The sequence below is a fragment of the Somniosus microcephalus genome, chromosome 8, assembly GCF_052327205.1.
Source record: "Somniosus microcephalus isolate GS21.2 chromosome 8, FLI_Smic_1.0, whole genome shotgun sequence".
Classification (NCBI taxonomy): Eukaryota; Metazoa; Chordata; class Chondrichthyes; order Squaliformes; family Somniosidae; genus Somniosus; species Somniosus microcephalus.
In genome coordinates, this window is record NC_140994.1 from 22,354,290 (window position 1) to 22,380,211 (window position 25,922).

General features: G+C 42.3%; 1 protein-coding gene across 6 annotated transcripts in view; it reads left to right on the forward strand.

The window, feature by feature from the left end:
- Positions 1-25,922, forward strand: part of add3a (adducin 3 (gamma) a) — a 331,245-nt gene that overhangs the window by 48,000 nt on the left and 257,323 nt on the right. For all 6 annotated transcript variants that reach the window (XM_085994332.1, XM_085994340.1, XM_085994331.1 and 3 more), the window contains one exon: positions 4,019-4,137. The gene's annotated coding sequence lies outside the window, so the exon portion shown is untranslated. The remainder of the gene's footprint in view (positions 1-4,018; positions 4,138-25,922) is intronic.

Genomic DNA, 25,922 nt, shown 5'->3' on the forward strand with positions numbered 1-25,922 from the left:
TGAAATTGTTTCTGCAAAGTAGGAATGCCCCTCAATTTGAGCTGCTTAGAATGAATTTTTGTGGGCAAGTTGTAAAATAGGGCAGCTCCTCTTAATTGATGAGGGGAAAGAGTACCAAGGCTCAGAAAGTAGGTTTTACGGAATTTTTAAGTAATGTTATTTAGATTTCTAAGACTGGAGCAATATGTTCTAGAACCAACAAGAGGGCAGACCAGACCAGATTTAATAATGAACCAGACTTGGTTAATCTGCCAGTAAGGGAACATTTATCTAACAGTGATCATAATATGATCTCATTCAATGTTGGGTCTGACGAGGAGAAATTGTAACACAGTTACTAAGATTCTAGATTTTGGTACAGCTAACTTTTTAATGGGATGAGACAGACTGACAAAAGCAAACTAGTCAAAATCGAATAAAACTACAGATGAACAGTGAGAGGTGTTCAAAAAATAATTTAGCTTAATACAGGACTAGTATATATCCTGGGGGCAAGAGCTGTGCTTGCCAAATAAAACAGCCATGGTCGACAAGAGGTAAGAAATAACCTAAAACTAAAGGCAAGAGCATACAAAAATGCAAAGAACAGGGTAGATCCAAGTGACTGGGAGAAATATGAAGAACAGCACAAGAAAAGAAACAAAGATAGTAATAGCTGCAAAAAGGAATACGAAAAGAAACTTGAGCGATATCAAGGTGAACACTTTTTACAATTGTGGTAGTCATGGGTAATGTGAGCCCTTTAAGAACCGATGTATGTAAGATTGCAAACCAAAATAAGGAAATGGCAGACTTGTTGAATAGTTACTTTGTCAGTCTTCACGGTAGAGCAATAGGATAATATACCTGACATTCCAGGGAAACTAATAATGAATCAAGGACTGAAACTCTCAAAAGTGAAAGTAAGCAAGAAAACTGTATTCGAAAAAATAATGGGACTAAAGACTGACAAATCCCCAGGACCCGATGATTTCCACCCCAGGGTTTTAAAGGAAATAGGTGAAGAAGTGCAGATGACTTAGCCATAATCTTCCAAAGTGTGCTCGATTCAGGAATTTTCCCTTTAGATCAGAAAATTGCAAATGTAACTCCATTATCTAAGGAAGGTGAGAAAGAGAGAAACCAGGAAATTATAGACCTGTTTAACATCTGTTGTGGGGAGGTTTTTGGAATTTATAATTAAGGACAAAGTGACTGAACACTTACAGAAGTTTGAGTGATGGATTTGAGCTTTAGCTAAAATCATGGAATTGAAGCAAATTATTGACCTGGTTTGGAGATTGGTTGGGAGGTAGAAAACAGAGTATAGGTAAATGGGTATGTACTCGAATTGAAAGGAAGTGACTAGTGGTGTCCCACAAGGATCTGTGCTGGGACCTCAACTATTCAATATTTATTAATGACTTGGATAACACAATCAAGAGCCATATTTCAAAGTTTGCCAATGAGACAAAGATAGGTGACATAGTAAGTAGTGTAAAATTACAAAGACATTGATAGATTAAGTGAGTAGGCAAATCTGTGGTGAATTAATTTCAACTCTGGTAAGTGTGAGGTCATCCATTTTGGATGGAAAGAATAGCTCCGAGTATTTTTTAAATGATAAAGCTAGGAACAATGGAAGTCTGAAGAGATTTAGGGGTCCACGTAAAATGTAGTGATCAGGTACAAATAATAATTAAAAGCTCATGGAATGTTAGCCTTTATATCAAGAGGGACTAGAGTATAAGTTTTGCTACAGCGATATGAAACCCTGATTAGACCACATGTACTGGTCTCACTAGATGTAACTCTTATCCAGCTATCCAGTCAGCTAAACACTCATTCAAATAACTCCTCGAGAAGCAGGGTGCTATTTTGAAGCTTTACTTGAATAAAAGTGTGAAACTGTAAACAAAGACAAAGTATGTTTTGGACACAGGTAAGTACTATACATTAGATGTTACAGGAAACTTTGCGATATCCGGCACCGACAGGTCCGGCGTGATGCCGATCTATGAAAACTTCCGGACAGACCAGCGCTAATGTTGAAGGATACGGAGGTTTTCATCTCCGTATCTGACAACAAACGCTGTTGCTTAGCAACAGCTTGTAAACAGTCGGCCCGTACCTTGGAAGCGTCTCTGTAGCTTAGCAACAGCTTCAGAGAGGCTTTCCAGCAACTGACTGTTTAAAAAAAAATGCTAGAAGGAAAAAAAACCTAAAAAAAACCTAACAAAATGGCTGCTGATTTCTGCCGTTAGATCGAGGTTTCCGGACATACAACCTCCGGATAAACCAAAGTTTCCTGTACATAAGATGCAAAAATATGTTTATGAAAACAGAATAGACTGCTTAACACAGATAAGTAGGTAACTGTATAAGTAAATAGCACTGAAGCTAACCCTTAGTAGGTAGCAGCTAATAAACTTCTTATTGAGAAAGTATTGTCAAAATACTATACCAACAAGGTTGTCATTATGTTACCAAACAAGGATACTCACAGACATTGCGTCTTGCCTAGTGTATAAGGAAGGATGGAGGAGGATAGAAAATGAGCTGCCACACTTGGGCCTTGTTCACAACTGAGAAAACACTTCCTCGAATACTACTTCCTATGCAGACAGGAAGAAGGTCAAATAACACACTGCTATACAATAACTACCACTAGGGGCACTACCTACATCTAACAAGTCCAGAACACCACATCTGGCATACTGTGTACCGGGCACCGCACCTTAGAAAGGATATATTGGCCTTAGAAAGAATGCTGTGTAGATTCACCAGAATATTACCAGGGATCCAAGGGTTAAATTTTGAGGTGAGATTACATAAACTAGGCTTGTATTCCCTACAATATAGAAGGTTAAGGGGTGATTTGATTGAGGTTTATAGGATTTTGAAAGGAATTAATAGGGTAGATAGAGACTGGGGGAGTCAAGGACAACCTTAGGCAGAGAACCTTAAAATCTTTCAGGAGAGAAGTTAGGAAACACTTCACACACACACGGTTGTAGAAGTGTGGCACTCTCTACCACAAAAAGCAATATATGCTAGCTCAATTAATAATTTTAAATCTTTGATCGATAGATTTTTTGCTAGCCAAGGGTATTAAGGGATATGGAGCCAAGGTGGGTAAATGGAGTCAGGATATAGATCAGCCATGATCTCATTGAATGGTGGAACAGACTCAAGGGGCTGAATGACCTACTCTTGTTTCTATGTTCCGAAGACTGGAATGCTGGAATTCCAATGCTGGAAGTCTGCAATAAAACAGAAGTTCTCAAAATTGCACAGCCATTCAATCAGTAATGGAAAATGGTTTAGGTAGGCCTTTTTTTTTAATCAAAACAGACCGACAACCCCTCCCCACACACTCTTGGTTGGGATGGGAGGGTTAAGGAAATCAGCTCGAGTTCCTGATTGCTGTTTGGTGACTCTTGTGCAAAAATGCACTTGTGTGGCTATTGGGTGAGGGCAGTATTTGGCTTGGCTGTGATGCCCTTTACAGTTGAATAAGCTGCCAACACCTATGTAGCTGCATACATAAATGATGGCCACTTGGGATGGGGTACGAGACAGCAGTTGATATTTTTTTTAAGCTGCTGAAGGCAATTTACTTCCACCTACAAAATGTAAGCACCAAAAGAAAGCAGAAGCAAACTGAGAGGGGAATAAAGCTTCAAAGTTTTTGAAGAAAACTGGGTAAGAATGAAAACTGGAAAAATAGAGATGAGAAATAGAAGATGGAATGGGAGGAAGTGAAGAATTTAAAATACATTTTCATTTAAAATTGTATGGAACAGTATCCCAGCATGAGTCGATGCCTTCAGGAGAGAACGGAGTGGGTTGAAATTGTTTTATCAAAGTAGGTGTTTTCCTCAATTTGTCTGTGTTTGTTGCTTAGAAAAAAGAGACTATGTACTGTATTTTTCCTCATTTTAGCCCAAAGAGGGACTAGTGATTTTGAATCTTAAGAACTAAATTATACTGAACAAAGCATCACATTGATTGCACTTAATTTTCTTTTGGCCTGAAGGTGAATTATTTCCGAAGTGAACGTGGAATTAAAGATCTGTCTGCATCAGCGCTCGTACATCTGAAGCAAGGGCTTAACTTCAGAAAGAAACACGCCTGTGAAGTTGCACAGTGCAGACAGTAAGTTCAACTGCTCATCAATCACTTTGATTACAACTGATGTCTTTTGTAGACCAAAACTGTGTTTAATTTTCTTTCTAGAAGCATACATTACAAAATAATTAGAGTGAGGATTCAAATGTTACTGTTGGTATATGACTTCACTCCACTGTTTGCCAAATTCCTTCAGAGTTCAGGAATATCCTATGAAAAACATTTGAATCTGGTTCTCTAAGTATAATTCAGGATATAAAGTAAAAATGGAATAAAATTAGTTTCTGTTATGATTCCAGTTTAATTTCCCCTATCTTATGATCAGCTTTGTTATATATGTATGCAGAAGGTTATGGAAAGCCTAATCAAGTAATCAGCAGTATCCTGTCTATCCCTTATCCTAAAACAAGGCGTGTGTGTGTGGATTACAGTCATTCTTGGAGTCATACTTGTTTGCAAAATGCTTTTGAAATGCATCAAATGTAACTTGAATACTTATTACCACTTGCAACTTAATATGTTCTATACCATTTTCACACATAGTATGGATTAAAGCATTTTTAATCATATGTGTAGATAAACATTTGGGTTCTATGGACTGTCAATGACTATACTCATTATCAGTTCTTTTCTGACGTTTTTACACTTTGGAAGTTAGGATATACGTATCATGACCATGTTGAATTTTAGCATTCTGGCTTTACATTGGCTAAAACTTTGCTTTCATGGTTTGAGATATTATCTGAACCCCTTGACTGGATTACCGCCTTGTAACCCTCAGGCAGGCAGCCACCCAGCATTCTTTTAATAGTTGCCTGTAGTTCTAGTTCATTGAACAGCAGAGATTCGATGGAATATATTTGTATTGTGGTTCACTCATTGTAGATATCCAAAGTAAGCTTTGTTGGATCAGCATCACTGCTGCAAAGACCTGTACAACTTCAACCAGTAGAAAATGGCCATCTAGCACTGCTTGTTTTTATTTCTGCTAGGTTTTTTTGAGAGTAAAGGGCATCATGATTTAATTTTTCAAGTATGTAAATGTAGTTGTGGTGTTTTTATATATTGTCTTAGTCTTTCTAAGCTGTTTCACTCTTTTTGTAACAGTTTGGAATTAATTCAAGAAATCGGTCTCAAAAGATGTTTTCCACTACCTCTTTTTACTGTTTCTGTTCCTTTCTCTGGAATTGACCTCTGTGCACCAGTCTCTTTTAAATTGTTGAGTTGGGTGTTGCTACTGCAGGGTTCCACTATATAAGGCAGAATCCAATTGCAATCGTGAAGGACTGACTTTCTGATGCATTTTCATAGATCTGTTATAATTTGGGTCCGTCATAGATGCTTTCTCTGTTTCAATGGGATCAGTCGGTTATGGAAGCAGTCAGAATGTCTTACTTTTATGGCATTTGACTTGCACTGCCCTATATCCACTTGTACAGTAGCATAATCCAGGGATGTATCACTAGCACCCTTATGATCTGGACTGGATATTTGTGTACTTAATCTCCAAAGGCAGACTGAGCAAGCACTTGGTAAGACAAGGCTTGTATGAATTGTTAGTTACTTTATTTCACAGTAAGGTGAACATACAGAATAGCTGTGATTGAACTCCCTTAATTCAATCCATGCAACTAATCTTCAAATCTATCTTATATATATATAAAGCGATGCTTCTGTCCTTCAGTCTGTCCTTCAGTCTGTCCTTCAGTCTGTCCTTCAGTCTGTCCTTCTGTCTGTCCTTCTGTCTGTCTGTCATCACGTGTGCGTCTGTCGGGCTATGCGCTCGAAAGTTACAGGGCGTACCTACGCGTGCGTTACGTCGAAAGAAAGCTTACCTTTCCAAAACGGTTTTAAGCGTATTTACGTTTCGGCCGGGCTAAAATCGCGCCCGCGGTATCCGAAAAACCTTAACATTCCGCTCATTAGCATCTCATTATCCGCTCATTAGCGACAGAGTGACCTCAAGCTCGACCAATCGTACGCCGGGTTGCTGGCGTGTGCCGCCGGGCCAATCGGTGCGTGTGTGGGCGGGCCTTATCGTTCTGAACCGAGGTGAGTCGCCGCCATCTTGATTCCAAACTTTTCCTTTCTTTTTCCCGCTTTCTGCGTCTTTAAAAAAAACGTTGCTTTTAAAACACATATTGTTTTTTTAAAAAATGATTTAGAAAGTAATTAACTTATCTAATCTCATTAATTTTCCTACCTTTCCCCGTTTTTCCAGGTAGGCCTCGAAGCCTCGGCCTCTCCTCCACACCCACGCCCGAGCTAGGCACCTCCCGGCCCCACTCGAAGGCTGGAGGGGCGGGCCTCAGCCCAGCGCCGCTACCTTACTAAAGGGTGCGCGCGCAGCAGGAGCAGCTGAGACGCGGCGTCTCTCTCTCTGGCTTGGCCGGGGAGCGGGGCTTGGTGAGCGTCAACGGTTACCCTGGCAACCGGGCCCGCCGGCCGTCTCGCACAGCCGCAATCTTGAAGCCAGCTCGGGAGGCCGGTGCTCGGAAGATCGTGCCTCCGGAGTTCGGTGCTTGGTTGGTGGGGGGGCCAACCTCGGGTGTTCGGGGGGTGGGGATCAGGGGGCTCGGGAGATTGGGGGGACGGGGATCAGGGGGCTCGGGGACTCTCCCCCTTCCCCTCCCCTCCCCCCTCCCTCCTCTTCCCCCCCCCCCTCCTCCTCCCTCCCTCCCTCCCTCCCCCCCCTCTCTCCTCCCTCCCTCCCTCCCTCCCCCCTCCTCTCTCCTCCTCCCCCCGCCCCTCCCCTCCCCTCCCCCTTCCCCCCTCCCCTCCCCTCCCTCTCTTCCCCCCCCAGTCGCGCTCTCTCTTCCCCCCCAGTCGCGCTCTCTCTTCCCCCCAGTCGCGCGCTCTCTTCCCCCCCAGTCGCGCGCTCTCTTCCCCCCCAGTCGCGCTCTCTCTTCCCCCCCCAGTCGCTCTCTCTCTCTCTCTCCCAACAACAACATGCCCTCGAAAAAGCCTCGGCACCGCCGGGCACTTCAGCTAGTAATAGTATAAAACAATGAACATGACATGCTACCCCACATTTGTGGGTTGTCTTGTATAAACTAGATGGCTTCTAACTGTCCTCTTCTTTGACTCACCATTTGCCCTCACCACTGTCTGACTTTGCAGCCTTCCTGTGCATAAAGCTGCCTGCTAGCATCTGTCTCTGTTTTAATATTTGCTCTTCATAGCTAGAAAAAGGAACCAAAGACTTCACTGCAGGGGGTGTGAGATATTTTCTATTTACAGTCCGAGTTAACATTGCAATACAAGCTTGAAATGAAATCCCTTTCTGGACATCGAATTCTTCATTGAGATGGAGAATGAAGTAGTTGACTCAGAGACTAGGGTCCTAAATTTAAATAAAGGAAACTACGATGGTCTGAGGAGCGAGTTGGGTAGGATTGATTGGGGAATGTCACTCAAAGGGTTGACGGTGGATAGGCAATGGCAAACATTCAAAGACCGAATGGATGAACTACAGAATTTGTTCATGCCAGTTTGGCATAAAAATAAAACAAAAAAGGTGACTCAACCGTGGCTAACAAGGGAAATTAGGGATAGCATAAGATCCAAGGAGAAGACATATAAATTGGCCAGAAAAAGCAATAATCCTGAGGATTGGGAGCAGTTTAGGATTCAACAAAGGAGGACAAAGGGATTAATTAAGAAGGGGAAAATAGAATATGAGAGTAAGCTTGCAGGGAACATAAAAACTGACTGTAAAAGCTTTTATAGATATGTGAAGAGAAAAAGATTGGTGAAGTCAAGCGTAGGTCCCTTGCAGTCAGAATCAGGGGAATTTATAATGGGGAACAAAGAAATGGCAGACCAACTAAATACATATTTTGGTTCTGTCTTCACAAAGGAGGACACAAATAACCTCCCAGAGATGCCGGGGAGCATAGGGTCTGATGAAAGGGAGGAACTGAAAGAAATCAGTATTTGTAGGGAAATGGTGTTAGGAAAATTGATGGGACTGAAGGCCGATAAATCCCCAGGGCCTGATAATCTACATCCTAGGGTACTTAAGGAAGTGGCCGTAGAAATAGTAGATGCATTGCTGATCATCTTCCAGAACTCGATAGACTCTGGAACGGTACCCATGGATTGGAGGGTAGCTAATGTTACCCCACTATTCAAAAAAGGTGGTAGAGAAAAAGCAGGGAATTATAGACCGGTAAGCCTGACATCGGTAGTGGGGAAAATGCTAGAGTCTATTATAAAAGATGTAATAGCAGAGCACTTGGAAAGCAGTGACCGGATCGGACAAAGTCAACATGGATTTACAAAAGGTAAATCATGCTTGACTAATCTACTGGAATTTTTTGAGGATGTAACTGGTAAAATAGATAAGGGAGAACCAGTGGATGTGGTGTATTTGGACTTTAAGAAGGCTTTTGATAATGTCCCACATAAGAGATTAGCGTGTAAAGTTAAGGCACATGGGATTGGGGGCAAGGTATTGACTTGGTTAGAGAACTGGTTGGCGGACAGAAAGCAAAGAGTTGGAATAAACGGGCCGTTTTCCGAGTGGCAGGCAGTGACTAGTGGGGTACCGCAAGGATCGGTCCTAGGACCCCAGCTGTTCACAATATATATTAATGATCTGGACGAGGGAATTGGATATAATATCTCCAAATTTGCAGACGACACAAAGCTGGGTGGGAGGGTAAGCTGTGAGGAGGATGTTGTGAAACTCCAGTACGATTTGGACAGGTTGGGTGATTGGGCAGAAACATGGCAAATGCACGATAATGTGGATAAATGTGAGGTTATCCACTTTGGTGGCAAAAACAGGAAGGCAGATTATTATTTGAATGGCAATAGATTGGGAGAAGGGGAAGTGCAAAGAGACCTGGGTGTTCTTGCGCACCAGTCGCTGAAGGTAAGCATGCAGGTGCAGCAGGCGGTTAAGAAGGCAAATGGTATGTTGGCCTTCGTAGCAAGAGGGTTTGAGTACAGGAACAAGGATGTCTTGCTGCAGTTGTACAGGGCCTTGGTGAGACCACACCTTGAGTATTGTGTGCAGTTTTGGTCGTCTTATCTGAGGAAGGATGTTCTTGCCATGGAAGGAGTGCAGCGAAGATTCACCAGGCTGATACCTGGGATGGAAGGAATGACGTATGAGGAGAGATTGTGTCGATTAGGCTTATACTCACTGGAGTTTAGAAGATTGAGAGGGGACCTCATCGAAACCTATAAAATTCTGTCAGGCCTGGACAGACTAGATGCAGGAAGGATGTTTCCAATGGCCAGGGAGTCCAGAACCAGGGGTCACAGTCTAAGGATAAGGGGTAAGCCATTTAGGACTGAAATGAGGAGGAATTTCTTCACCCAGAGAGTGGTGAACCTGTGGAATTCTCTGCCACAGAGGGCGGTGGAGGCCAGTTCATTAAATATATTCAAGAAGGAGTTGGATATATTTCTTAAGGCTAAGGGGATCAAGGGATATGGGGAGAAAGCAGGGACAGGGTACTGAATTTGGATGAGCAGCCATGATCTCATTAAATGGCGGAGCAGGCTCGAAGGGCCGAATGGCCTACTCCTTCTCCTATCTTCTATGTTTTCAAATAAAATGTGAGTAACATGGAGGGCAGCAGGACTGCAGGAGGCTTTGCCATATGCTCCATTTAATCGATGGTCTGGTTTAATTTTGCTATTTGGCATTGTGTCCTGGATCACAGATTTAGTAGGCACCAAATTTAAGTAGCAGGAGAAATGATCTGACAATTGGAACTGAAAGAAAATTGAAGGGGAATGATGAATAGGTAAGTCTACAAAAAAGTGTAAACATTTTTATTGCCAATCAAGTGAATAAAATTATGGAATACTTCCTTGTTTACTCCTTTCCATGATGATCCAGATATCAAATTAAAATTTCATAATATGACATTTTCTTTCTTACCTGTATCCCCTTCCCCGTAGACCAAAAATTGTTTGGTTGCTTTTCTTCTGTTCTCGTCATTAGCCACATTCATGTCTTTATAAAGTGAGAATTTCTACGGACTACTTCAATTTATTTGGTGATGTGATTAAGTTGTACTTGGCCTCTTAAATTTGTACAAATGTGGCATTCCTATCAATCTACCTTGCCTCACAAGGATAAAGTGAAATGCTGGTTTTATAATTGCATGTGATATGTCTTAGGCCATTTAATGTGTTAAATTCAATTGGACACTTGTGTCCTATAGAGACAAAACATTTGCATAAACCCTACACAGAAAACATTTTATTGCAGTTAATGGAATTAATCCACTACTGCTACCACAAAGTTATCGTAGTGACAGTGTTTGCTACCCTGAAGCTCAACTTCTTATAGAATATCTGAAAATCCTCCCACTTACATCAAACTAGGTTTCGGCAACTGCTAATCCTAATCAGTTTAACGGAACTGCACTGGTCTTTTGGTTCCTATTCAGACGGGTTTAAATTGTATTACCACTCTTCCTGCCCCATTGTTGCTTATTTGAACTTGGAAAGGGATACATGTGTTACTAGCATGTTTCATAGAAGACAGCTTTGCCTTAAAGTCCAGCCTCTGTTTCATGGTAATTCAAGAACTTAAAAAAAAAAGCATTAACATAAATTAGATCCACCTCCGTTGGACCTTCTGGTGCTAACGTTGACATGTCCCAGTCTCTTCTTGTGCTAAAGTTGACATGTCCCAGTCTCTGCCAGAGGAGTCACAATAAAATCCCTGGATTCATCCTCAAGTTTGCCTTTATTTCCCTCCTGTTTGGCTCAGTGATGAAGAACTGTCAACCAGTATGAAAAAAGTTGGCTCGACTAAATCAGTCTGCTTGAATTGAAATTTTTACCTGGATTAGGGCACCAAGTTTCAGCACATATGCAAGAAGTAAGATTTACTTGGTCACTTTCCCCTCCCCCCTTCTCCTTTCTTCCCCTTCCAAATGGTTATAACTGTACAAAAAGTTTATTTTTAAAAAAGTGATGAAATATGGAACTGAACAGAAAGCAAATCTTCCTTTTGTAGATGGGTGAAGAATGGCCCAAGATTTTGGTGTTTTAACACATCCCAAAGCACTTTACAGGCAATGAGGTACTTTTGAAGTGTAGTCACTGTTGTAATGTAGGAAACACGGCCGCCAGTATGTGCACAGCAAGGTCCCACACACAGCAATACAATAATGACCAGCTAATCTGTTTGTGATGTTGGTTGAGGGATAAATATTGGCCAGAACACCGGGGATAACTCCCCTGCTCTTCTTTGAATAATATCATGGAATGCTTTACGTCCACTTGAGAGTGCCTCGGTTTAACGTCTCATCCGAAAGGCGGCACCTCCACCAGCGCAGAACTCCCCCAGCACTGCACTAAAGTGTCAGCCGAGATTTTGTGCTCAGGTCTCTGGAGTGGGACTTGAATCCACACCTTCTGACTCCGAGGTGAGAGTGCTACCCACTGAGCCACAGCCGACACCTGAATCTCGTTGCACTATTCGAAGAGGAGTAGGGGACTTCTGTGTCTCTGCAAACATTTATCCCTCAATAAAAAACAGGTTAATTGTTCACTTCTCTCGGTGCTGTCTGTGGGACCTTGCTGTGTGTAAATTGGTTGCCACATTTGCCTACAAAATAACAATGACATTTCAAAAACAATACATGAATTGTGTGAAGTGCTTTGGGACATCCCGATGACCTGTAAGGCGATGTATAAATGCAAAGTCTTTTTCTTTTTTATGTCTGAACAACACCTAGCTATTCCTTTCTGCCCCCATTAACAATTCCAAGGTCATTGCTATACTTTCTAACCCATAACGAAGCTCAACCCCAAAACTGTTTCAAATAACACGATCCAAAACATTGCCCGCCTCTTCCCGCCTCTGCCTCATGACTAGTGAAACCCTAATTTACACCTTTACCACCTTGTGGCTCAACTTCTCCACTTGTTTTTTTTTTACTTCTCCCAAATTCCACTCTTCAGAATGCAAGTTGTCAGATGGAATTTAATAGAGAAGTGTGAGGTGATGCATTTTGGCAGAAGGAATAGGGGCAGAGGCAATATACAACAACAGCAACTTGTATTTATATAGCGCCTTTAATGTAGTAAAACATCCCACAGCGCTGCATAGGAGTATTTTAAGACAAAAAATTATTTGACACCGATCCACATAAGGATAAATTAGGGCAGGTGACCAAAAGCTTGGTCAAAGAGGTAGGTTTTAAGGAGCGTCTTAAAGGAGGAAAGAGAGGGGTGGGGTGGGGGGGGGGGGGGGTGGCTGAAGGAGATTAGAGGTAGGAAGGGGCGAGGCCATGGAGGGATTTGAAAACAAGGATGAGAATTTTGAAATCGAGGTGCTGCTTAACCAGGAGCTAATGTAGATCAGCGAGCACAGGGGTTATACACTTATTGGCACAGTTTTAAAGAGTGTGCAGGGACAGAGGGACCTGGGAATTAATGTGCATAGGTCCCTGAAGGTGGCGGGACATATTGAGAGAGTGGTTAGCAAAGCATATGGGATCTTGGGCTTCATAAATAGAGGTATTGAGTACAAAAGTAGAGAAGTTATGCTGAACCTTTTATAAAACGCTGGTTAGGTCACAACTGGAGTATTGCGTCCAGTTCTGGTCACCACACTTTAGGAAGGATGTGAAGGCCCTCGAGAGGATGCAGAGGAGATTTACCAGAATTGTTCCAGGGATGGAAGATCTTAGCTACAAGGACAGGTTGGAGAAGCTGGATTTGTTTTCATTAGAACAAAGGAGGTTGAGGGGTGATTTGATCGAGGTGTACAAGATTATGACGGGTTTGGATAGGCTAGACGGGGAAAGGCTGTTCCCACTAGTTGATGGTACAAGGACTAGGGGACACAGATTTAAGGTTTTGGGCAAGAGATACAGGGGGGATGAGAGGAAAAACTTTTTTACGCAGCGAGTGGTGAGGACCTGGAACTCGCTGCCGACGGAAGTGGTGAAAGCGGAGACACTCAATGTTTTCAAGGAGAGACTGGATAGACACTTGAGGGATAGAGCGTGGGAATGAGACTCGATGGGCCGAATGGCCTCCTTCTGTGCCTCTATGACTCTCTGATTATGACTCCTGCATATCCATCACTCCCATTCTTACCAAGCTCCATTGGCTACCTTCTCCGCACCCCCCCCCCCCCCCAGTAAATTGTTTAAGATCCTTATCTTCCTCATTTACAAATCCCTTTTTTTGATCTTGCCACACCCTGCTTTGGTGATCTCTCGCCAAACTCGTGCACTTACCTTCTCTGTTGCGTGACTGACCTTGTTCATCACTCTTCCTGCTCCACCTTCAGTGAACCATTATTTAATCACCAATATCCCTGCCCTCTGAAATTCCATCCCAAAATCACTTCATTTTGCTTTCAAAAGTCTCCTTTTTTCAAAAAAAACTTTGATATTTTAATTTCAACTTCTCTTCAATATGTTACCCTCTTTTCTGCTCATTGTTGACTCCCCCCACCCCCCCCCCCCAAAATGTTCGGCAACATTTTCCTTTGTGCAAGAACTATAGAAATGCAAGTTTCATAGAAATCATATAACTAGGGCTGTAAAGAGGGCTTTAAACTAATTAGTGGGGGGGAGGTTTCTAGAGAGCAAATAATAGAAATGATAACAGAGAAGGTCATAGACTTAGGTAGCAGTGGGGAAATTAAAAAACAGAACGTGTCAGGAAGGGACAGAAGGTATGGAGTAAAAAGTAAAGTACTAAAAAGGGAAAAAACAGGAACTAAGTGTTACAAAACATATTTGAAAGTTCTTTATCTGAATGCACGTAGCATTCGTAACAAAATGAATGAGTTAACGGCACAAATAATGACCTATGGGTATGATCTTGTGGCCATTACAGAAACATGGCTGCAGGGTGACCACGACTGGGAATTAAACGTACCAGGTTATTTAATAATCAGGAAGGACAGGCAGGAAGGGAGAGGAGGTGGGGTGGCTATGTTAATAAAGGAAGGAATCACTATAATACAGAGAAATGATATTGGGTCAAAGGAGCAGGATAGTGAAACAGTTTGGGTGGAGATAAGGAATAATAAGGGAAAAAAAACACTAGTGGGTGTAGTCTATAGGCCTCCGAACAGTTGCAACTCTGTTGGACGGAGTATTAATCAGGAAATAGTTGAGGCTTGTAATAAGGGAACAGCTATAATTATGGGGGATTTTAATTATCATATTAACTGGACAAATCAAATTGGGCAGAGCAGCCTTGAGGATGAGTTCATTGAGTGTATTAGGGATGGGTTTCTTGAGCAGTATGTAACTGAACCGACCAGGGGGCAAGCAACCTTAGATTTGGTCCTGTGTAATGAGACAGGATTTATTAAAAATGTCCTAGTAAAGGATCCCCTTGGAATGAGTGACCATAACATGGTTGAATTCCATATTCAATTAGAGGGTGAGAAGGTTGGATCTCAAACAAGCGTGCTGAGCTTGAATAAAGGAGACTATGAAGGTATGAGAGCGGAATTGAGTAGAGTGGACTGGGAAAATAGATTAAAGGGTAAGACGGTACATGACCAGTGGTGTACATTTAAGGAGTTATTTTACAACTTCCAAAAAATATATATTCCACTGAGGAAAAAAGGGTGTAAAAGAAAAGATAGCCATCCGTGGCTAAGTAAAGTAATTAAGGATAGTATCCGACTAAAAACAAGGGCATATAAGGTAGCCAAATCTAGTGGGAGGATGAAAGACAGCAAAAAATAACAAAAAGATTGATTAAGAAAGGGCAGATAGATTATGAAAGTAAATTAGCAAAATATATAAAAACAGACAGCAAAAGTTTCTATAGTTATATAAAAAGAAAAAGGGTGGCTAAAGTAAATGTTGGTCCCTTAGAGGATGAGACCGGGAAATTAATGGTGGGAAATATGGAGATGGCAAAAACACTGAACAATTATTTTGTATCAGTCTTTACAGTAGAGGACACTAAGAATATCCCAACACTGGACAAACAGGGGGCTCTAGGGGGGGAGGAACTAAATACGATTAAAATCACTAAGGAAGTGGTACTTGGTAAAATAATGGGACTCAAGGCGGATAAGTCCCCTGGACCTGATGGCTTGCATCCTAGGGTCTTGAGGGAAGTGGCGGTGGGGATTGTGGATGCATTGGTAATAATTTTCCCAAACTCCCTGGATTCAGCAAAGGTCCTGGCAGATTGGAAAACTGCTAATGTAACACCCTTATTTAAAAAGGGTAGTAGGCAGAAGGCTGGAAACTATAGACCTGTTAGCCTAACATCTGTGGTTGGTAAAATGTTAGAGTCCATTATTAAGGAGACAGTAACGGGACATTTGGATAAACATAATTTAATAGGACAAACTCAGCATGGTTTCATGAAGGGGAAGTCATGTCTGACAAATTTGCTTGAGTTCTTTGAGGAAGTAACATACAGGGTGGATAAAGGGGAACCAGTTGACGTAGTGTATTTAGACTTCCAAAAGGCATTTGACAAGGTGCCACATAAAAGATTATTGCTCAAGATAAAAAATCACGGGATTGGGGGTAATATTCTGGCGTGGGTGGAGGATTGGCTCTCTAACAGAAAGCAGAGAGTTGGGATAAATGGTTCGTTCTCAGATTGGCAACCAGTAACTAGTGGTGTTCCGCAGGGGTCAGTGCTGGGTCCCCAACTCTTTACAATCTATATTAACGATTTGGAGGAGGGGACTGAGTGTAACATATCAAAGTTTGCAGATGATACAAAGATGGGACGGAAAGTAGTGAGTGAGGAGGACATAAAAAACCTGCAAAGGGACATAGACAGGCTAAGTAAGTGGGCAGAGATTTGGCAGATGGAATACAATACTGGAAAGTGTGAGGTTATGCACTTTGGCAGGAAAAATCATAGAGCAAGTTATTATCTTAATGGCAAGAAACTGGAAAGTGCTGTAGTACAAAGGGATCTGGGGGTCCTGGTGCACGAAACTCAAAAAGTTAGTATGCAGGTGCAGCAAGTGATCAAGAAGGCCAATGGAATGTTGGCTTTTATTGCTAGGGGGATGGAATATAAAAACAGGGAGGCATTGCTGCAGTTGTACAAGGTATTGTTGAGACCGCATCTGGAATACTGCATACAGTTTTGGTGTCCATACTTTAGAAAAGACATACTTGCTCTCGAGTCAGTACAAAGAAGGTTCACTCGGTTAATCCCGGGGATGAGGGGGTGGTCATATGAGGAGAGGTTGAGTAGATTGGGACTCTACTCATTGGAGTTCAGAAGAATGAGAGGCGATCTTATTGAAACATATAAGATTGTGAAGGGGCTTGATCGGGTGGATGCGGTGAGGATGTTCCCAATGAAGGGTGAAACTAGAACTAGGGGGCATAATCTTAAAATAAGGGGCTGCTCTTTCAAAACTGAGATGAGGAGAAACTTCTTCACTCAGAGGGTGGTAGGTTTGTGGAATTTGCTGCCCCAGAAAGCTGTGGAAGCTACATCATTAAATAAATTTAAAACAGAAATAGATAGTTTCCTAGAGGTAAAGGGAATTAAGGGTTACGGGGAGCGGGCAGGAAATTGGACATGGGTCTAGGTTCGGAATGGTCATGGCCCTGTGGGTAGTGGAGTCGGCCCAGGGGCCGTGTAGCCTGGTTCTGCCCCTACTGTGTTCTAATTCTGTGTTAGATTTCAGGAGATGGTTTTATTCCTGTTCCTGGCTGGGGTGGAGATCGCCTTTACAGAAGGTAAGCACTGTAGAAAATATAGGGACAGAGTGATCACCTGGAAGAATTTCGATCGCCTAGATGGGTCGGAGAGGAATTTCCCAGATTTTTTTCTCCCAAATTGGCCATGGGGTCTTTTATCTGGTTTTTTGCCTCTCCTGGGAGATCACATGGGTTCGGGTGGATGCAGAGTGATAGAAGATTTGAGGTTAGGATCAGATCAGCCATGATCTTATTGAATGGTGGAGCAGGCTCGAGGGGCCGATTGGCCTACTGCTACTCCTATTTCTTATGTTCTTATGTTTTGTGCTTTGTCACAGCATACTTGTCAAATATTGATGCATTTCAAACTGAGGAATTCAATCGGTTTAATAGCCTTTTATCAAGTGAGCCACTTTTACTAATCCTGAATATGTATTGTGGACTCATGAGCTTGAAACATTTATCTGCAACAGTAATTGTATCGAGCAGAGTAATGAAAAAAACATTTGGAAAGATACATGTTTCCAATGAGTGGATTTCACTGAATGAGGGAAAAGAAACAAAATTGCAAGTGTTGTGCTAGGCCCACCTATGGAATAAATACATAAGGGGCCAGAAATTCCAGGCCAGAAGCGTGAGTGCGCTCGGTGTACTCACGCTTCTGGCCGTTGGAAATGCCGGCGTTCAGCAGGAACAGCGCATGCGGGGAACGCCGGCATTTCCAGACCTCGAGCGCGTGCGACTGCACAGGCAGCGCTTGCGCAGTGAACTTCGTGGATTTCGTTCATGAAATCCGTGAGGGTAAGTCCTCAGAACTTACACTGAAAAAAAGCAAGTGTAAAGTGGTTCATTGGCTGCGGAGGAAGATATATTTTATCGTGGAGCTTTTGAAATGCAATATTTTTGTTTGGGAAAGGGAGGGAAGTTATTTTAAGAAATTTTAAGTAAGTTTTAAAGTTAAATTTTTTTTTTTTTTTTTAAAGGGTTTTCAGAACGGTAGGTAGAAGGAGCATTTGTGGCTGTGTGAATGGAATGTGAGAATGAGTTATGTATGTATGTCCACATATATTCCTTTACGTATATGTATGTATGTTTTATATTCCTTTACTATGAATGTATGTTTTTAATTATGATTTTCCAATAAGTTACTTTCTCTGAAAGTCATAATTAAATAATACATTCATACACATAAGTAAAGGAATATATACATTACACGCAAAGGAATATATACAGACATACATACTTTCAGAAGCTCCACGATAAGAAATATCTTCCTCCGCAGCCTCTGTAGCAACTGTACCCATGCTTTTTTCATGTGTAAGTTGTAATGACTGGACCTCACTGAAAGCATTAATGAAAGCGGCGAATTATACTGCGCACGCGCTGCATGTGCAGTCGCACGCGTTCTGCCCCTGAACCCCTTCGTTCAGAGGACAGGAAATGCCGGTTTTCCCCACATGCACTGTGCATGCTGAAAACCGGCATTTCATCCGGCCAGATGCGTAAGTACCCCGACCGTACTAGCGCATTTGGAAGGGAATTATTGGGCCAACATTTTACATGTCAATAAAATAAAAAATTTAACACTTGCACGACTTGCCCCCTCGCATCTGCGACTGAGGGTCCAAGGAGGTGCATTGCGCAAGAGGTCATCATCGGACGTATCCTCACACCGTTCCCTTTGGGGAACTGTATGAAGTGGTGGAAGGATTTATGGCCGTGATTAACGCTCATTCCGTGACCGTAACCATCTTTGAACCAGCCATTAGGGTGGTTAGTCCTATGGCGGGAGGGTTTTACGGGCTCCCACAACCCATCTGAGGGGGGGGGGGGCCACCAACACCCACGGACGCAAGTATCCCGCTGGATGTCCACCCAGAATTTAAAGTTGGAGCTCCGACTCCACTTGCCGGGACTGTCTGGAGTGGGGTTCAAAACCCTACTCCTTCTGGCCCAGCGGAGGGGATGCTTACTGCTACGCAAAAGGCCCACTCCGCACAAAAGGTGACACCCATACGTTTCCTGCGCCTTTTCCCTCCCCGTGACTGGAGCCCTATGCTGCCATTTCACGTTGCTAATCGGATTGGGCGTTTGTCATAGCGGTAGGATCCCCGCCGCTGGGCCAGATCTGGGTAGGGTTTCGAACCCCGCTCCAGACAGTCCCGGCAAGTGGAGTCGGAGCTCCGGCTCTAAATTCTGGGTTGACATCCAGTGGGATATTTGCGTCCGTGGGTGTGGGTGGCCCCCCCTCCTTGTATAGCTTGTGGGAGCCCGTAAAACCCTCCCGCCATAGGACTAACCGCCCTAATGGCTGGTTCAAAGATGGTTACGGTCACGGAATGAGCGTTAATCACGACCATAAATCCTTCCACCACTTCATACAGTTCCCCAAAGGGAACAGTGTGAAGACACGTATGACGACGACATTGCTAAATAAATAAATGGAATTAAAAAAATTCTTTTAGGGCTTTTAAAAGTCTTTAAATTGCTTTAATTCTCTTTAAAACTACTTCAGATTACTCAAAATAATGTAAACATTTAATTTTTTTTATAAAAGTTACCAAAATCTTGAAAAAACTTCCAAAAACCTATTTAAACTGCTGCTTTGCATGTAAAAAAGCAAAGCAGCTTGACAGAAACATTGGGGGCGTGTCCAGTGAAACTGAGACCTCAAGGGGCGTGTCTCACTTACACTGCACGCTCCTGGGTCCGCGCTGGCTGCACTCCTGGGCGGCGTGACGTCATACGCTGCCCGGGATTCTTGTTTCAGTTTCTGGAAGTGCAGGCGTCCCTGGAGCTGATTGGCAGGAGCGCGGGGTAAGTGCAAATACGGGGCTTGCACGCGCTGCAAGCCCCGTTCTGGAATTTCTGGCCCAAGATTTCTGATCGTGTGAGTATTCTCATTCCTAGGTCATTCATGCACACTGACAGAAGTGGGTAATTCTTTACTTGGGAAAGAGGAAAAATCTGTAAATTATCGTTGCAAGGTAGCGCTGCCAGAGGCCTGGAAACAAGTTACCTGGCTGTCTGTCAGGGGAGCAAATCAGCTGTCGTACATTCTTGACATTTTTGGGATAAATTTTATAGTGGAAAAGGTCACGCACTATACCGAAACAGTGCAATTTTACTCGTTACCTCTTTCAGTCTACAGTAGTTGCTGCTCACGGTGAATTGAATGACTACTTTGCAAACATCTGTATTCTGTTCACACGGATGGTCGTGACTTCCTTGTTTGCCACTTTATTTCACCCCCTTGATATTCTCAGTCCAATCTTTCCATCTTTGGCTTTTTCTATACTGCTTCAACCAAGCTCAATGCAGGCTTGAAGAATAGTATCTCTGCTCCTTTCTGGATACTCCTCATTAGTCTGGTCTGATAAATGACTCCCAATGACTTAAGACCTTTGCTGTGTATATGAAACCTCTTGGATTTTCCAATTAGATAGTGTGCACATTCTACTACTGCCCTTTGAATTTTGGAGCCAACGCCTTTTCAAATGTCTGGCAGAGTTGGCTTTCATAGAAGGGCTTAATACCTCTTTCCAGCATTTTAGAATCTATTAAGGTTATTACAATCTTTAGTTACTACTTAATGAACTCTTGACCGCTATCTATTTATTTTACCAATCACTTTTCTCATAAGCCATGTAAAAGGTTTCTCTGGTCAACTCTCCTGATGCCCCCTCCTCCGCTTGCATAGTACTGCACCATACAGATTAGAAGATCCCAGGGGCTAGAAATTCGTCTCGGACGGTGGCGCAAAGCAGGCAGTTTTGGATTGGCCGCCCGTTATACAGCGCCTGACATTCAGTTCTATTGCAGTCAATGGATCTGAATATCAGGCACTGTGTATAATGGGCGGCTGATCCGATACTACCCGTTCTTCACCACCGCCTGAGATGAATTTCTAGGCCCAGGTGTGTTTGCTGGCGGGTGCTGCATTAGCTAATCTCAGCCAAGCAGTTGAGGTGCAAGAATTGGCCTTGGAAATCCTGGGTGAAGGAGGGGTAAAACCAAATATCAGCCAGCCTTCCTGCTTCTGATGGCTTCCAGTGATTTCTGCTGGATAGTGCGTGTGTGTGGGTGTTTGATGCTCTCCATGCTGATAATCGGTGTAGGCTCATGCATGAAAAATGGCCACCTGGGCAAAGTCTAATGATGGGACTATAGTTTAGCAAAGGTTTCCGCTTCAGGAGCAGAGGGGAGAAGGCTATTTAGTCGTGACTGGCTTCAGAACTGAGCTCAATTCTGTCTTCATCCAACGCACAGATATAATGCAGTTTCCAGGGGCCACTGGCTAGCGATCAGGAGCAGGGACCCTTATGGTTATTTGCTCTTTCCCCATCCTCAGTGCAGAAGCGCTTAGGCCAATTATGCCCTTGTTGCTGCTTTGGCTCAGCTAAGCTGGGACATCCCAAGGATGAAACCTGGTACTTGAACTTTATGACCCAGTAGGTGGTGCCTGCTGATTTAATACATTTTAATTTTAAACCCTAAAAGGTAAGACACCATTCTGATCTTAGCTAGGGCAACAGCGTGGGATTAGTTTTTTGGCTATTACAAAGTGTTTACAGCACAGAAACAGGCCATTCAGCCCAAATGATCCATGCCAGTGTATATGCGCCACACCAGTCTCCTCCCACCCTTCATCTAACCCCATCAACATACCCTTCCATTCCTTTCTCCCTCATGTGCTTATCTAGCTTCCCCTTGAATGCATCTTTGCTATTCGCCTCAACTACTCCCTGTGGTAGCGAGTTTCACTTTCTGGGTAAATAAGTTTCTCCTGAATTCCCTAATGGATTTATTAGTGACAATCTTATATTTATGGCGTCTAGTTCTGGTTTCCCCTGCAAGTGGAAATATCTTCTCTACGTCTATCCTATCAAACCCTTTCATAATTTTAAGACCTTCTCTTTTCTGGAGAATAGAGTCCCAGCTTGTTCAGTCTTTCCTGAAGGTTATAACCTCTCAGTTCTGCTATCAGTCCAGTAAATCTTTTTTGCACCTTCTCCAGTGCCTCTATATCCTCTTTATAATATGGCGACGAGAACTGTTCACAGTACTGCAAGTGTGGCCTAACCAAGGTTCTTTACAAGTTTAAAAGAACTTCTCTTTTTTTCAATTCTATCCCTCTAGAAATGAACCCCAGTGCTGTGTTTGCTTTTTTTTAATGGCCTTATTAACTTGCATTGCTACCTATAGTGATCTGTGTATCTGTAGCCCCAAGATCCCTCTGTTCCTCTACCCCATTTAGATACCTATTTTCCAATGAGTATGTGGCCTCCTTATTCTTCCTACATTCTGTGCTCCAACAACTCTGTGTGAAGAAATTTCTCCTAACCTTGATCCTCACTCTTAGTGACAATTTTAAATCGATCGCCCATCATCACTTGCTCCCCAACCTTTTCCCAGTTCACTCTTTCAAAACTGCATAATTCTAAAAAATCTCGATTGATTCTCCTCTTTAGCCTTTACTGCTCCAGTGGAAATAGTCCCAGTTTCGGAAGTCTCTGCACATAACCATAGTTTCCTATCCCAGACATCACCCTGGTGAAGCTACATTGTACTTTCTATAATGGGATATCTCAAATTGCATACAGTACTCTGTGGCCGAACCTTCTGTATAAATTTATCATTACTCCTTAACTCTTATTTCTCTATACTCCTATTTATAAAACCCAAAATACTACTTTTTTTTAGTGTTTTATCGACCTGCACTCACTTTCAGGGAATTGCATATTTGAACCTCTAGGTGTCTCGATTCATCCACACCCTTTAGTATCTTTCCATTGAGTGTACACTCCCAGTCCTTGGTTTCTCCTCCCAAAATGTATCCCCTCGCATTCATCCACATTAAATTGCATCTGACCCCTGTCTGCCCATCCCACTCGCCAGCCTGTGTCTTTCTGAAGTCTTTCGCAGTCCTCCTCATTGTTAGCCAAGACTTTTGTGTCATCAGCAAATTTCAAGATTGTGCTTTTTATGCTCAAATCCAAATGATCTGTATATGGAGAACACAAGTGGACCCAGCACCGACCCCTGGAGCATAACACTGCCAACCCTTCTCCAATCTGTTCAACACCAATTTTTCCAAACACTTTTTCCTGTCCATCAAACAACTTTTGATCTGTGCTGCAGCATTTCCTCTTGGCACCTTGCACTCTGCAGTGCATTACATGCAAGATAACCAACACTCTGCATGGCCAGATGAAGAAAAGCAAACGGCTAATGTAAAATAAAATCATTGCATTATTGTCGACAACTTATTAAGCCATAGTTTTTGTTCACTGCTTGTAGACATTGTGCAAAATTAAACTTGTGAAAATTACAATAAATTAATTAAGAAGTTTAAAAAAAAAACTACCAACCCAAACAGGTAAAATGTAAAAACAGTCAAACATTAACAGCCTAGGTGCAATGAATACATCAGATTTAGAGATACAGCAAGAATATGCAGCAGAGGAGATATCATGAAATCCAGGAATCATGATGTGGCTTACAAGGGGCTAGGGGAAGGACACTGAAAAAGGAGAGGAAGTGTTTCAAGAGTGTAAAAATGAAAATCTTTCCATGGGGAGGGCAGGGAAAATACATCTGAGGAAAAATTGAAACTGTGGGAAGAGAGAAGAAAAAGGGTGATGGTGAATCAAAAAGGCAAATGGGGGAAGGGGCCACTGGGATGCCGCTGGACAAAGCTCAAAGAACCGTGGCGAGCCTATTTAAAAACAAATACATTTATCTCCTGTCCATGTCTCAAAAAACTTCACACAATAAATTACTTATTGAAGTGTTGTGATTGTTATGTAGGCAAATGCAGCAGCCATTCTGTACCAGCATCATCTCGCAAACAGCCAGGACCTTTAGACCAGCAACAAAAAAAGTAAGACCCTCAGGAATTTATTGGATCGAGGCAGAGAATATATGTAGTTTTCTCTAGGTTATCTTTAACTTAAATCAGAGTTTATTTTGTGTCTTTTTTGTCCCCCCCTCTTTTTTTTTTGAAGGTACAAATCCCTGGTGTGCAGCAGGAGAGGTTTCATGAGTGCTGACAGCCCTCCAGTACCATGCCAAGGTGGGCCGTTCTTCAACCCAGATGTTGAGTGTTGGCTCATTGATCAAGAGGTACATCATAGCAGTGCCTGATTCAGATTCACGTGCACTTGCCAGTAGGGATTACCAAATAGCATTTGGGAGCAGGAACCTGGACTGCCTTTCTCCCCCGCAAGCTGTCACTACTAAGTAGCAATGAGACCACATGCAATGATTCTATCACTGGTCTGGTGGAGATCAGCTTACACAACCCAGATCCTAACTTTTATTTATATAGTAATTCATCAAAGAATACACTTTGCTTCATATTTCTGCTTTAAAAATTCTGTTGAAACTGTAGGCATTTTTGTACTTGACAATGCATCCTCTTTCAGAGGAGCAGCGTCAGTGGCCTACTTGTGTTTTTGCAGTTGGACTGGCAAACTGGCTCCACTTCTGTGTGGACACCGAGTGAAAACATATGGAACTGATTTCCCCATGTTTACATTATGAAACTCCCTTATCCCAATGGCACAATCTTTCATCTACATCTTCTTGGATATGTGATGCTGTCAGTTCCTGGATCCTGAATTGTTTGTACTATAGTGTGCAGCCGATGGAGCGGAGACCCATGTGTCTGCATTTGGCTGCACTCCTGTTGTGTAAACTCATTGTACGTGCAGACATAAAATCAAGATGGCTGGGTAGGCGGGAGGTTGGAACAAATTCCTGAAAAGAAAAATGGGAAAACACTAAATTGATTCCAAGTAATAACTTTTGGAACTTGTCTGCTGTTTTGTGTTTGTTAGTGTAGGTGAATTTAACTTTCATGGCCGAATAATAAGCTATTTGATTTTTCATCCTAGTTTGTAAATCACAGAATTATATTGATTTGTAAGCCACAGAATTATTTTTATTGATGAGGTAGTCAAAATTACTCTCTGAAAATGTGTGTTTAAATATGATCGTGCCAAACAAATACAAAAATTAAATATACCCAGTGATGGGTATTGTAAATGCTTGCACAGAGCTACTCCTATGCTCGAAACATCACTTAGGTATGTTGTTAAGTGCCTGTAGTAGTACAGTATTATATCAGTATTTAGAGCAACTGGCATTGTTGGGCCATTTATAGGAGGGAAGCTGTCACTCTACTAAATTTTGGCCAGTGAATTTGCCAGTCTGGAAATTATGTTTAATTTTTGAGTGTCTCTGGACAGTGACGTGGCAAGTATGACTTAGAGTAGCATTAGATACACAACTGACTGTCATGATACTAGACTGCGAATACCATCAATCATAAGGTTCTGAAGAAGGGTCACAGACCTGAACTGTTAACCCTACCTTCCTTTTTCAACATGCTGACTGATCTGATGAGTGTTTCCAGCATTTTTTTGTTTTTATTTCAGATTTCCAACAGATGTCAGTATATATTATTTCCAAATGTAAGTTACAATATCCTGTTTACTGAGCAAGTATGGTGGTGGGGGGTTGGTGGGTATTGGCTGTTTACTGCAAATCATATATTGCTTATTAAATCTTCCACTTTAAGGTGTTTCAAGTGCGATTTGAAATTTGTTTAACAAATATAATAATTATACCGAAAGGTTTCTTAACTTGTTCAAGACCCATATAAATTTTTTTTTTTTTTTTTTAAAAGCAAAATCTTACTACTTAGATATTTTTGGAAACTTGTTACAATTTGCCAGCCATTCATTTTATACTTGTGCATGGTTCTGTATTTTTGCACATCGATTTGAAAGCGTCCTTTTTACCCAGAACAGAGATTGCTCTGGGAGAATCGGTTCAGGTAGGCTCTGAAGTGCTCAATGTTGAATAGGAAAAGGGTCATCTTTGAAAAGAAAATCGGTACTTGATTTCAGCTGCAGTTGATTTTAGGTGGCTAGTAGTTTCCTGCCATGTGGTATCTCCACTAATTTTGCAATTAATGTGATTCAAGTACATTAAAAAAAAAAAAATTAGTTATCTATAAATGTATTTATGGGTAACTGGCTACTTGCCAATATCGCTCTAACTCTGGCTGCTAGGAGGAATGCTGGAGTGGTCCACGACAGCACACTTCCCTCCCTGATCCCCAAATCTTTGTTTTTTTCCCCCCCATTCCTTGGCCACTAAAGT